This window comes from Amphiprion ocellaris, chromosome 7, assembly GCF_022539595.1.
Source record: "Amphiprion ocellaris isolate individual 3 ecotype Okinawa chromosome 7, ASM2253959v1, whole genome shotgun sequence".
NCBI classification, from domain to species: domain Eukaryota; kingdom Metazoa; phylum Chordata; class Actinopteri; family Pomacentridae; genus Amphiprion; species Amphiprion ocellaris.
The window spans coordinates 13,279,882-13,294,338 of record NC_072772.1 but is presented as its reverse complement, the minus strand read 5'-3'; the positions used below and the strand labels follow the sequence as shown (position 1 = coordinate 13,294,338).

General features: G+C 42.8%; 1 protein-coding gene across 2 annotated transcripts in view; it reads left to right on the top strand.

The window, feature by feature from the left end:
• kcnab1a (potassium voltage-gated channel subfamily A regulatory beta subunit 1a) overlaps nt 1–14,457 on the top strand; it is a 132,579-nt gene that overhangs the window by 22,420 nt on the left and 95,702 nt on the right. The window lies entirely within an intron of this gene.

Genomic DNA, 14,457 nt, shown 5'->3' with positions numbered 1-14,457 from the left:
AAGCAGTTGGCAGGATGTGAGAGCTCTCCTTCATATGACCGCTTCACCTCCCCATTACCTTCAAGTGCTTTCATTTCAACACTTTATGGTTAAAGCAATTTTGCAGATGATAATTTTTTAACAAAGCAGGGTAAGAGATGAATTTTAAAGTGAAGGATATCTGATCCAAAAATTACAGTCAACACTTTAAAGTTACATCAAAAAGCACTGCCCTATAAGGATGAGATTGTGATACCATAAAGTGCATAACTGTCACAATGTTTGTATAAATAAAATGGTGCTAATGTATGTAATTTGTCCTGCTCACAGGAGACAGAGGAAGATGTCAATCAAGCTCAGTCTATACATACAATAATTGAAAATAATTGAAATCATCTGCACGGATTCACCTCAGAGACATGTGAGTTCCTGATCATGTGCTGTCAATCTGATTCAGTTTCATGCAAAATGCTTAAATAACAAGTAGGAATCTCACACACCTGCAAACAGCCAAGCTCACGACTCTCTGTGTTGTATTCTTGTAGGACAAAATCACGCAAGTGGAAAATAAAAGTATGAAACAAATTGAATTTTTACTGACCTTGCCGGTTATAATCGAGGAATGAGAGCATGAAATTATCGCCGAGCGAGACTAGACACAGGTGTTTCATATAATCCAATAAACAAAGTGATGAACTCTCTATAAGGCACATGCCGTCCATCTCTCCAGCTCTTTGTGTCTACCCTCCTCCCCTCTTCCCTCCCTGCCTCCCCCAGACGATAAAACGCTGATGTACGAGCACAGCTACATGATTGCACATGCAGATGAACGCATGCAGCTCATACAGACACAAACACGCGCACCATCTGTTTCATTCTCTCACAAAGTTTGTGTCCGGAACTCAGAGCGATGCAAATCGGCGAGTCAGCTGCATGAGGAGAAGCTTTCATACAAATTAACTTCACACAAGCTTTACTCTTGAACAGGCTTTATAGATGTAAGTGCTCCTTACTGTGGGGCTCTGCGCTGCATTTTGCCCTATGTACCTGCTCAACCAGCCAGGACCAGTCTTTTCCCTGTGGTTTCTGTACTGCAACTCTACGTACCAACTTTAATTTAGCGACTGAAGAACAACTTGACTCTGAGCAGCTCAGTCCCCCTACGAGTCATATTGGCTGCATGTGATTTGAAAATCTAAATCCGACGGTTAATGTCAGTTACAGGTATTCACAGGTCCTTTTCTTTCAAGTGTAGATTATATTCATTTAAAAAGAGTCTGGATAAGGTGTTGTTCTCATGCTGTTCATCTCAGAGCTGTGATGTTATCATGACATCTGGACTGTAATCAACACATGAGAAAAAGGTGTTTTCAGAGGTGAGATGGACAGTAAGAACTGTTACATCTTGCTGCTGTTTTAGCCTACAGTTGCTCATTAATTAGTGAAGAATGATGAGCTGACTGATGATTTTTCCTCTATATCTGGGTCTATCTGGGACCACCAGATTTTGTACAAGGGTCTTTTTTGACCTCCAGTGTCTTTTATGTAGAGGGCCAAAAAGGAAAAAGTGTGTAAACTTGATATGCAGAATATTGCAAAAATGTTTAGAAGTAGAACAATGTACTGTAACCCTTCCTAGAGGGGAAATGTCATGAAGCTCTTAGAGTCCATTTGAGACTCCATTTGTGCTCTTGGGGCCAGAGCTACAGTCTAGTACATAAGCATCACTCTAACCTTTGCTTTGTGTGCTATACTGCTACACTTTCAACCCAACCAACTGAACGGATTTAAAGAACATAGGATGACCTCTCTTAAGTGCAACATATTCTTTGATCTTTCAGTATATTGATTTGCAATTTGTTGTACAGTAAAAGATAATTTAAATGTCAGATGGCAGCTTCTCAGTTAATGCATTGTCTCAGTAGTGCACACAAACCTTCAGAAAAGTGCATTCATGTAAACAACAATGGAGAAGAGAGTGCAGCCAAAGGAAATCTGGTCTGTTAGAAAAGTGGCACAAAGGTCACAAATACAATATCCAAAATAAGATTAAGGGCAAGGTGGTTTTTGGTTGTCTCAGTCCCTGCACTGAATAAATGCAGCCGTCTTTTCCTTCTGAATTTTGTGAAAGGTTTACCTACTTTCTAGGACTTGCCCCTCTTTTTTTGACTCAGTCTTGTAAAGTGATTCCCCTTAAAGCAATGGAGGAATGGTGGTGGATACGATTAAAAATCTTTTACTGAATTCAGCTCAGTTTTTTGCAGCTGTTTTTCTTTTGGACTTGATTTTCATCACTTTGTTTCCTGAATCAGTCTTTTGTTTTAAAAAAAAAGATTTTTAAGCTGTATGTATGACTTCAAGACTCGCTTTAAAAACTTCATGGTGTCGGCGCTTAAAATCCCTGCGGAAACGGTGAAAAACATCACTTTCCACCGCGTCCACCGGCTCGGACCCCGAGGAGGAAACCGACACCGCCCCATCATTGCAAAGTTCGAGCACTTCCAGCAGAAAGTGCTCGTAAGAAGCAAAGGACGGGAGCTGAAAGGCACGTCGTTCGGAATGAACGACCAGTTTCCCAGGGAAATCAACGAGAGGCGCAAAGTATTATATCCCATCATGAAAGAACACAGACAGAAAGGTAAACGGACTGCACTGGTTGTGGACAAACTATACATAGATGGGCAGCTATTTCGGGAACCCTCCATTACCCCCTGGCTCTTCTAAAAAAAAAAAAAAAAAAAAAAAAATGGCTTAAAGGTTTAATATATCACTTAGTCATTTATGTTAGAAAATGTTATTAAAAAAAAAAAAAAAAAAAAACACAGGTGTAAATGTCTCACTCTCCTAACCTACACTCCCCACTGGAGAACCCCCTCCTCCTTCTACTTTTCTCTCTCTCCCTCTCTATATGTCTCCCTTTAGCTCTCTCCCCCTCTCACACACTCACCCTCCACACTCTCACTCACACTCTATGTACCCCCCATGTTTATTGTGCTTGTATGTTTTATAATGTGTTTGTTGATAGTTTTTCAGGCAATGATGTGCTATTATATAATGTATATATAGATCCTGACCTGCTGTATACATCTCTCTCCAACACTCACAGCTCACAGACAGCAACAGACAGCTCACAAGGACACACACAGATGTTATATTACATTACTACATACTCAGTGACAGAACATCTTCTCTCTGTATGTTCAAGTTTAATATCGTAACCTGGAATGTTCATGGCATACGCTCACAAACAAAAAGAGTTAAAATCATGGACTATGTCTCTAAATTAAAAGCAGATATTTTGCTCCTTCAAGAAACACATTTACTACAGTCGGAAGAAAAATGTTTATCAGACTCGAATTATAGTATTATCTTTTCATCTTGTTATAACAGCAGACAAAGAGGGGTCTCCATTCTAGTCCATAAGAGAATTCCATTCACTTTAAACAGTACAGTAACGGACTCAGAGGGCAGATATATTATTATCCAGGCAACAATCTTTAATAAATTATATTCTATTGTAAACCTCTATGCTCCGAATAATGAAGATCCAGCATTCTTTCACACTGTTTTCTCTCACTTAGCAGACTTATCTGCTAACTCAATAACTATTATCGGTGGTGACTTCAACATAGTTTTAAACCCTTCAGTAGATCGATCTAATAGTCCAATACACGTTAAACAGTCACAATCAGTTAAAGTCATACATGACTATATGAAAGATTTCGGACTAGACGACGTCTGGAGACTCAAAAACCCTACAAAGAGGGACTATACGTTTTTCTCTCCGGTGCACAAAACATTTTCAAGAATTGACTTTTTCCTCTTAAATAACTCTATCGCACATAAAGTTACTACTAAAATCCACCCAATCATTATCAGCGACCATGCACCAATATCACTCAGCCTGCAAACAGATTCCATCCCTAAACCTCCTCAGACTTGGCGCCTCAACATCTCTCTACTCAAAGATCCAGAATTTGATCGAGTAATAAGGAGTGAGTGGGCAGACTTTCTAAAAAACAATGACTCTAATGACTTATCTCCATCTTTGCTTTGGGAAACTGGAAAGGCCGTAATCAGAGGTAAAATAATATCATACTCCTCATACAAGAAAAAAAAAGATCTACAAACAGAGAAAGAAATTGAAGAAAAAATTAAACAACTTACAGAGAATTATGCAATAAACCCAAGTGATCAATTATGGTCCGAACTACAAAATGCAAAACTAAACCTCGATAATATCCTATCCAAGAAAACAGAGTTTTTATTACAACAACTAAGATATAATGATTTTGAACACAATAATAAATCTGGAAAATTTCTGGCGAACCAACTCCAGCGCAATAAAGAAAAATCCTTCATAACAGCAATTCAGGATCCCTCAGGAAAGTATACTCAGTCACCTCAGGAAATCAACCAGACCTTCTATAATTATTACCAGAGTTTATACTCAGCAGCAGTTAACCCAAACATAGAAGATATACATAATTTTCTCAACAATCTAAACATGCCCGAACTAACGTCAAATTACAGAGACATATTAGATGCTCCACTGACTATGAAAGAATTACAATGTGCATTAGACAGTATGCCAGCAGGCAAGGCACCTGGTCCTGATGGTTTCCCTGCTGAATTTCTTAAACATTTTTGGTCAATGTTAGCACCCCTTTTCTTCAGGACAGTGACAGAGATTAAAAATAATGGTTATATCAGTCCGCACATGAATACAGCTGCAATTAAATTATTATTGAAACCAGACAAAGATCCTACGCTTCCCTCTAGCTATCGACCTCTGTCACTAATCAACACCGACATCAAAATTATCTCAAAAGCTCTCGCCTCTAGGCTGGAGAAAATCATCCCATCAATAATTCACAGCGATCAAACAGGATTTATAAATGGCCGACACTCCACCAACAACATCAGAAGACTTCTAAATCTAATCTCTTTGACGCAACGCCACAACAAAGAAGCTATTGTTATGTCACTAGACGCAGAAAAAGCCTTTGACAAAGTTAATTGGTCCTTTCTCTTTGCTGTGCTCCACAAATTTGGCTTCGGAGAATCATTTATCCAGTGGGTATCAGCTCTGTACAACTCACCCAAGGCTACAGTCACCACTAATGGGATCACTTCACAAAGCTTCAGTCTGCAAAGGGGAACGAGACAGGGATGCCCACTCTCTCCCTTATTGTTTGCGATCTTTATCGAACCATTAGCAACAGCTGTACGTCAGAACACCGATATCAAAGGTATCTGTGCTCTGGAGTCTGAACATAAAATTAACCTATACGCAGATGACATTTTACTTTATCTACAAGAACCCAAAACTTCAGTAAAGGAAGTATTTAACCTCATCACAACCTTCTCGCGTCTTTCAGACTACTCCGTCAACTGGTCAAAATCAATTATATTACCTTTAACAGAAAACTCGTGGAAGCCCGCAGCCCAAAACTCGCATTATTCTTTTCCTACTGGCAACATCAGATATCTGGGCATAAATATTTCCTCCAAACTCTCAGAATTAGTTCACCTGAACTTCACTCCACTTTTGGACAAAGTCTGTGATGATCTGAGGCGTTGGAACAACCTCCCCATCTCCCTTTTGGGACGAATAGCTACAGTCAAAATGAAAATATTACCTAAAATCAACTATCTTTTCTCCATGATTCCATTTAAACCCACATCAAAGTGGTTCCAATCATTAGACTCCGCTATTGGTAAATTCTACTCAAAGAATAAAAAGGCTAAAATCAGTCTGACTACCCTCCAGAAGAATAAATCCGAAGGGGGACTGGAGGCTCCCAACTTCATGTATTATTATTTATCCAACCAAATACAATATCTCACCAAATGGATACATCCTCATGAAGAATATAACTCCTGGCTGGAACTAGAACAGTTAGATTGTAACCAGATCAAAATCTCTGACCTTCCCTTTATCACTTCTGCCCTTAAACATCACTCCTGCTTCAAGAACCCTATGATCGCTTCCACCTTGTCTGCTTGGTGGAAAGCACTGGAAACCACAGGCTCCCAATTAAAACCCAGTATACTCTCCCCAATCTGGCACAACCCTGATTTTGCAAACAACAAAATAGCTCTTTATTTCAGCACATGGGCAGAGAGAGGAGTCACTCACCTCCATCACCTTCTGGATGATAACACATTTAGGACATATATAAACTTATTCCAAACATTTGAAATAAGAAATGGAAATTTTCTTCAGTACCTACAGGTAAAGAAGACTATTACAAGTAGAATTCCATCGCTTCAGACTACTTTACAGCCAACGGATTTACAGCCACCTGAATTTGTCGACTACATTGTGAAACTCTCTCCAAGAAATAAGAAGAATCTCTCAAAAATTTATGGTTTACTCTCAAAGACACACTCTATACACCTACCAACTCAAAAATGGGAAAAAGACGTATCCAAATCTTTTGACTCTGATTTTTGGACCCAAATCTGTGAAAACACATTTAAAATGACTAAAAACACCAACTTACAATTGATCCAATTTAAGGTGCTTCACAGAACGCATATAACGCAATATAAACTGTATAAAATGGGCTTCTCACGCTCAGACACATGTACGCAATGCACCCAAAACATGACTGACACTTACTTTCACGCTCTGTGGCTTTGTACACCCGTCTATCAATTCTGGGTAACAATCACGCAGAAACTCTCCAATATTTTGGACTGCGGGATTCCACATTCCCCGAACGTTTGCCTAATTGGTGATCTAACGCAAACAGCCCTTCCAGACATTCATATCCAACCCACACTTGCAGCTATCGCCATTGCCAAAAAGACAATTTTAGTTAACTGGAAAGATAAGAAAGCCCTCAACATCACCCATTGGCTGAACCTCCTCACAGAACACATTTCACTAGAGAGAATATCTGCTATCAGAAAAAACCATTTGGACTCCTTCAAAGAAAAATGGTCTCCATTTATTAAATCAATAAATATTAATCTATAGCCTCCGCTTGTATGTGGGCGTATGCCATTTCCCTCATAAAATTGTAATTATTATTCTGTCTGTGTGTATGGTCTGACTTCTCTCTGCTTTATTTCAGCTTATTAACCCTCTACCTTTTTAAGTAGGATGGCACCATGGACTTCAAGGCTGTGTGCATACACTGGTGGTGTCCCTTCCCTATTGCTCTTGGGGTTGCTCTCTGGCTCTGCGGGGCCTGCGTGGCTCGGGCCCCTCTGCCTGGGGGTGGGTGTCCCCGGTGTCTCTCCCTTTGAGTCCTGGGTCTGCTGGGTTTGTGCGCTCTCCTGGGGCCTTGGGGGTGGCGGCGGCTGGTCTCTTCTGGGGCGCCCTGGCTGGCCCTGGGGTTTGGGGTGGGTCGGCCCTCCGGTCGCTCCCCTGTCCTTTCCTGCTCTGCTTCCCTCCTCCTCCCTCCTCTCCTGCCTGGCCGCTCGTCCTCGTCCCTCTCCCTCCCCTGGGGGGGCTGGGGGCCCTCCGCTGCCTGGGGGTCTGGCATGGGGGCCGGGTGGTCTCTCTGGGGGGGTGGCTCTGGCTCATCCGGGCACAGGCCTTGGTACTTGCCTGTGTGCCGCCACTGGAGATAAATTTCTGCTGGCTGGGGGCTTCTGTCCGGGCCCGGTGCTGTCCTGGGGAGTAGTGGGGTGGGTGGGGTCTCGGTGGTGCTGCGGAGTGGGCGCCCTGCATCCTGGACGTGCCGGCTCCGGGGTGGGCGTGGGGGCTCATGGCCCTTGCTTCCTAGTGGTGCGGCCTGGTCCTCCCTCCGGGGCGGGGTGCTGCATGCGGCTGGCCCGTGGTGGGGCTGTGGCGCCTACCGGGGCGCTGCTCTAGCGCTGCGACTTCTGGGGGTTTCGGTGCTGGCCGGGCCGGTCGGGTTCGTGTGGGCTCACCTTGGCCTCTTGCCTCTGGGCTCTGGGGGCCCTCTGCATCAGTACCGGTGGTCTTACTACCTGTCTCCCCCGCTGCTCTCTCCTCATGGGCCGGATCCACACCAGACTGCCTCTTACTGTGCACTTCACACACTCCACACGTCACTGTATATAGTTAGTCTTAGGCACATATAGGGACACAACAGCTAGGGCCCCGAGAGCAGGTGGGGGCAGGAATGATGGGCTCTGTGGTGGGGCGGATGGCAGGGCTCTACGGCCTTGTCTCTTCCCCATCACCCTCTTGCTTGCCTCCCCTGCTCTCTAATTTCTTTTTAATGCACCACATACACTCACACCTTGGGGGTAGGTCTGGGACGGCTCGGGGAACTTGGGCCAGGGTAGGCTGCAGAGTAGCCATCCTCTGTGGTCCTCTGGCCCGCCCCCTGGACGCCTCGCCCAGCCTCCCCACTTTTAATGCACCACATGACACTCAGGGTTACACTATCACGGTGCAGGGATAATGTCTCCAGTCTGGGATCGGGAGACATATTAACAGGGAGTAATGGGGGGATCTCACTAATATGGCCTCACTGGTGGGACCCGGCCCCCTTATAGCTATGGGGTGGCGGGGGTGGACCATCATCCGTGTTGCTGTGGCTGGGGGGTCCCCGGGACCTGGGGGCTGTGGTCGGGGGGGGTTCTCCTGCGTGCCCGACGGGTCCGGGCAGGTGCGATGGCTCTTGGTGGGCTGCGGGGGCTGGATTGGCCGTCCTGGTGGGCGCTGTGGCTGTACTGCGGGCTGGTGGCATGTGGTGGCTCTGTCCTGGTGGGTTGTCAGGGCGCATTGCGGGGAGTGGGGGCCCTGGGTGTACTGCGCTCACCTGGGGCCTGGTGCGGGGGGTATGCGGGGTGCCTCCCTGTCGGCGTCGCCGGGCCCCACCACACTGTCCATTTTTACCCTCTGGACTCACATCGGGTCCCGGCTCCGATTTCCTCTGGCCGGCTCCCGGTGGTGGCCTGCCTTGTGATGGGCTGGTTGCCATCCCTTCGGTGGGCCGCTCGGCCCCTGTGTCTGGCTTCCTGGCTGTGTGGGGCCGTTGGCCCCCTCGGGGGAGGGAGAGGGGGTGGGGGTGGGCGGGTCGGGGGGGGGGGGGGGGGGTGGGGGGGGGGCGGGGGGGGGGGGGGTTTGGGGTTTGGGTGGCGGGTGGGTCCTCGTGCCCCGGGCCACCTGGGTCGGTCTGGGCGCGCAGGGGGTGTCAGTAGCTGCTCCCTCTTGTTCTCCGGGTTCGCGTCGTTCACGGTGGCCCCGGTGGCTCTCTGGGGGTGCCGCCCTGTGGCTCCTACGGCCCGGGGGGAGGGATGCCCTGTTGACTTGGCCCTGCCTTGCCGTGACTGCTGTTCTGGGCTTCGGGGTTCTTCACACTTGCATGTTTGATCAGGTCTTGCCAGCTACTGCCGAGTCCCATTTCAGCGATTGATGGGTCCCGCCAGAATGTGCTGAGAATTTCTCCAGTCTCTACCCTAAACTCATTCTCTCTCGCACTAGTATCCTTTTCTGGCCTATTCTATTCTATTCTATACTATCAAGACACCCACAATTATGGTGCTCAGTACCATTTGTTCATTTATTATTGAATCTCTTTTTCTTTTGTGTTGGTTTGGTTTTCTTTTCTTTTTTCAAATTTTTATTTATTTATTTATTTTTTTTTTTTATTGATGGGCAATTAGTAGTTGGGCATAACACACCACCTTACAATCTTTAATTGCAATAGCAACGCCTGTTATTTTCTATCCCTGTTCATCCTGTTCGTCCTGTTCATCCTGTCCAGTCTTTGTTTCCCCCACACATCACTTAGGTGTAGCACTGCCCTCCCTGGCTCATAATAGGGAATTCTAATAAAGTATATCTGCTTAGCTTTCAGGGAGGGCCGGTGATGGTCACACACATGCACTAAATATTAAAATATTTGGCTGCAAGACTAAAATATGCATCAATCTCATAAAATGTTGACTCCCCTTTTGTGGAGTTAAACAATGAGAACAAATGCAGACAAAAAAAGAAAAAAAAAAAAAAAAAAAAAAAAAAAAAAAAAAAAAAAAAAAAAAAAAAAAAGACTCGCTTTAAATAGGTCAAATTGTCTCTGACATCCTCTACCACCACTCTACTTACCACATACTTTCTTCTCCAAGGTTATCACTACGTATCCTTCATCTCTACAGATGCTGCCTGGTTGCCATCTGGCATCTTTATTCTTGCCTGGTGTTATTTTATTGCTGCTTTTTCCCACACACATAACGCCTCCATACTGTTTCCATAGCAATGCTATTACTGAGATGACGGTTTCTCTTGTTGTTACTGCTCTTGACTATCAAGTGTCCATATCTGGAGACTCTCTAGCAGTCAGTAGCACTGCTCTCTGCAACAAATAGCTAATTGTGGTGCAGGTAGTGTAGGTGTACGGGCTCATAATATGGTGCAAGTTGGAGAACAGCCTTATGTCATGCATCTAGGTACAACGGACAAAACTTTACAAAAAAGTTGTACCGTACAATTTGGCTGTCAGGTATTCTCCTATAAATGCACTGTGTAGAGTTTGACATTATTTCAAAGACATCATGCTAATGACTGGCGGATTTTCATTTAAGTGCAGATAACACAGAAATAGATAGAGATAATTTCCTCAACTTCCCATCATTCCCTGGGAACACGTTCATATTGACAGCAGTGACCCAGTATGGATGCAGCTCTGACCTCATCTTCAGTGGGAGGAAGCATTAACCTCCACACATGCAGGTGGAAATATTTACCTAGACTAAACAGAGCATAAGCTTAAAATGAGGTCCTATGTACTTTTACATTTGTATTTTGTACTTTTTTTTAAATGCAGATTGGCTCCAAGCACACATTACCATGGTGACCAACCTCCTGAAGAATAATAGGTGCAAGAGAGACTTAAAGCTCATATGACATAGATTGTAGCACATGTAAAAGTACACATGCTCCATCTTCCACTGATATTACTATCTTCAATTCAATTCAATTCAATTTTATTTACAGTATGTAGTGCCAATTACAGGTCAAATTGTCTCTAGATGCTTTACAGAACCCATATGCCTGAACCCCCAGAGCAGCCCTAAGATGACAGTGGCAAGAAAAACACCCTTTTAACAGGGAGGAAACCTTTGGCAGACATTTTCCGAGTTTTTTTCCATTTGTCATTCTCATCCCTGCACACACCTGTATATTATGAATTTATTAGGAATTCCAAAAGCTAAACTGCTGGAAGCCTGCAAATATATATATATATATATTTTTTTTTTTTTTAAATCAATGGATGTTAATTGACACTGTAGCTGAAAACCAACCATTTGTTTGTAATGGAGAAACTTAGCAAGCGCTGCATACGTTTAAAATTTGTAAGGCCTGTACCTCACTATGTTAAGCACTGTGAGGTGACATATGTTGTGATCATGTGCTATATAGATAAAACTGAGCTGAACTGAATTGAAACAAACTGTGCCAAATGAATGATTATTAAGTCTAAAGCCCTTTTCACATGGTAGTAGTAGTATTACCTGCAGACCTCTTGTAATTTGTGACATTTGCGAAGGTTATCTGTGATTCTAATTCCTGTGTGAATCTGGCATGTCTGTAATTAATGATGTAAAAATTCCAATGCAAATTATCAAGCTTATTTTGCCGAACACTGAGGTCCTGTGATGATATTAGTCACGTGAATTGCTAAGATTTGAAGTTATTTTTTTTTTTATGTTTGTTTACAAGGTTTTTAGTTTTTACTGCGCTTTTGCCTCTTTCTCATTCTGGGATGATCTAATTATTACTAGAAACTAAAGTCTGGAACAATTTGGGTGCAAAATCAGGAGGCTCATATCACTACATAGTATGGACACCCAGTCAGAGAAAGAGCAAATCCATCAAAAGAGCAAAAGATGTTTCTTAGATAGATCATTTGCATGGAAGCATGTTGTAAGGAACATTTTGCTGTCTTTCAGCAGTTATTCTAATAGGCTGTGACAGTTATTATATTGTTGCCTATAAAATCATATCAAGGGATAATGTCAGTAAATTCAAGTATAACACAGACTTTGCTTATCCTGCATGAATGGAAGAGATCCCAGATAATACCAATGCTGTGTGAATAAGGCTTAAGTCTCCATCATGTTTTGCTTAATGGTGGCCTATAGTTGTGTAATGCATTGTTACTGTTATGTATCACTTCAACCAGTATAGTGTACTTTATCCCAACAATGTAATTCTTGCTCTTTAAATATGTTATATTATAATATATATAGAAAATATCATATCTATAAAATATAACACAAGCTAAATACATGTAAAATATTTATAATACTTCAATTGTCATTTGATATCATGGAGATTTAACAGCAAATTGCTATTTGATTTGATGGCATGCTGTTGCATGACAGGTTATACAATCTGCACTCTAACTATTCATACTAGTGCTCTCTCACTAATTAATTTTCTTTTGAACTGGGCCTGCTCAAGTGTTTAATTTAAATAAATTTCTATAATTATAACATAAAAGGTAATGATGTCTGAAGACACATAGTGCGAGGACATGTAATTGCCCAAGTAACAGCATGTTCAGCACTTTTAATATAACTAACCTGTTTGTTTTGCGACTGTCTTTTAGCATTATCAATCACTGCTATATGATAGCGTCTCAACGACTGTCCCCAGTGCAGTGATGCTGGGAAACTGTGCTAGTGATAGATATAAGGTCATGAGCCTTCTTATCTTCACCAGCTGTCTCAGATCTAAATAACTAGCTGTAATCTAATACTCCTCTGAGGACAATGACAGCTACTAAATGGATACTCTTGGGATTATGACCTAGTAGTGACCTGCGTGTGTGTATAAGTGTGTGTTTGGGTGTAAATAAGTGGATGATATCGAGATGATAGGAAGCCGAGACCTTCATGTTATTAAGTTGCCTGCTGGTTTACTCATATAAACACATATTTGTGGTATTTTGTCAAAGTGTAATTTAAAATTTCATTTCTTAGCAAGAATCTCAAACACAGATCAAACCACACACATACTGTAGGTCACGCTCCTGATCATGAGACGCTGCACTAAACAGGATTTACGACAAAATGAGGGGTGTTTATCTATGTTGTAAATTAAATGTCAGTGTCCTACTGGAGTAAAGGTTGAATATGTCTCAGTGTAATGATGCATTTGGCATAATTTTAGATGTCTACTTTTTTTCTTTTTACATGAATGGAACAAAAGAATCTTAATTCTAAAGGTTAGGTTGTGGCATGTGCTGTATTACTGAATTAGCGCTTGTCTTGTTCGGGTGTAGATGTGGTTATATTTTCAGGCATAAGGTTGATACTGTGAGGGGAGGTAACAGCTGCAGAGCTTCTAACATCTTTCCACTGTGACACACCTCAGTGCTCAGCCACTGGATAATGGAAACTCTGGCTTTTACGCAAAGCTGAGTGGTGATGTTTTGTCGAGAGTTGTTTTTCTGCTCATTTGCTACTGCTGAAGGGTAAACCAGATTCTCCGGCTGCAGAGAGTGAAAGTTGCATGAGAAAAGGGCTTTGAATAAAAGGATAAAAACCACTGGATGCAGCTGCTCTGGCTGATGTATTTTCATGGGGAAGTTTAATTTTATAGGCCTTGTGGTGGCCAATTCATTAGCAAAGACAAAACAATTAAGACTCATAAAACACACATATGCAGCCCAATGATTGCTCATTAGAGTCACATTACAATCCATCTTTAGCGTGCACTCTCATGCCGTGCACATAGCTCTGCCGGGAGATGGAAGAGAAGGGAGGAGTGATTGCCAATCGAGAACCAACGTATTGTGTGATCTGTGGCTGACATGTGGGTGGACTTAACACTCATCACTCTTATCACTCTAGTGTCCTTGACCCATGATCTAACCTGGTGCCGATTTAATGGCGCAGATGATGCAGAGATAAATCTCCAGGAGTAATGCGTGACATTCAGTGGGTACAGTGAGTGTGTGAACATGCATCACAAACTTATTACCCAGAATGCCCCACTAATATTAAATAATCGCGCAGGAAATAAAATCACGCCCCATTCCCAGCGACACAAAGAAGCTCTCGCCAAGATTATTTGAAGCCTCAGTAGCTGTAATATCAGCAATATGCTGATGCTTGTAGTATGCGTTTTCCCTAGTCACAGTTTAACATAGTTTCTATAATGGTGTTGTAAAAATTCTGCAGAATAATTTATGTGAAAAAATATTTGCACAAGATATGAGGAGAAGAGGCAGAGAATATGACACCAAAAATAGATCTTAGATTGTGTTCATTTTGTCATTTTCTTATATTAGATTAGGGTTTCTTTTTTGCTGACAAGTTAGTAAGGGTGAGTTTTTACCTTGCTGTTATGTTTCGACTACACGACCAGGCAAACATTTGGACACCTCCTCATTCATAGTTATTTTATACATGGTAGATTAATACTGAAGACATCAAAACTATGAAAGGGGCTTAAACCCTCTCACACACCTGGCGTGACCAACTTGACAGATTCTGACAGATCTGTCAGGCCAGTCACCTGATTGAAAGGACACGTCA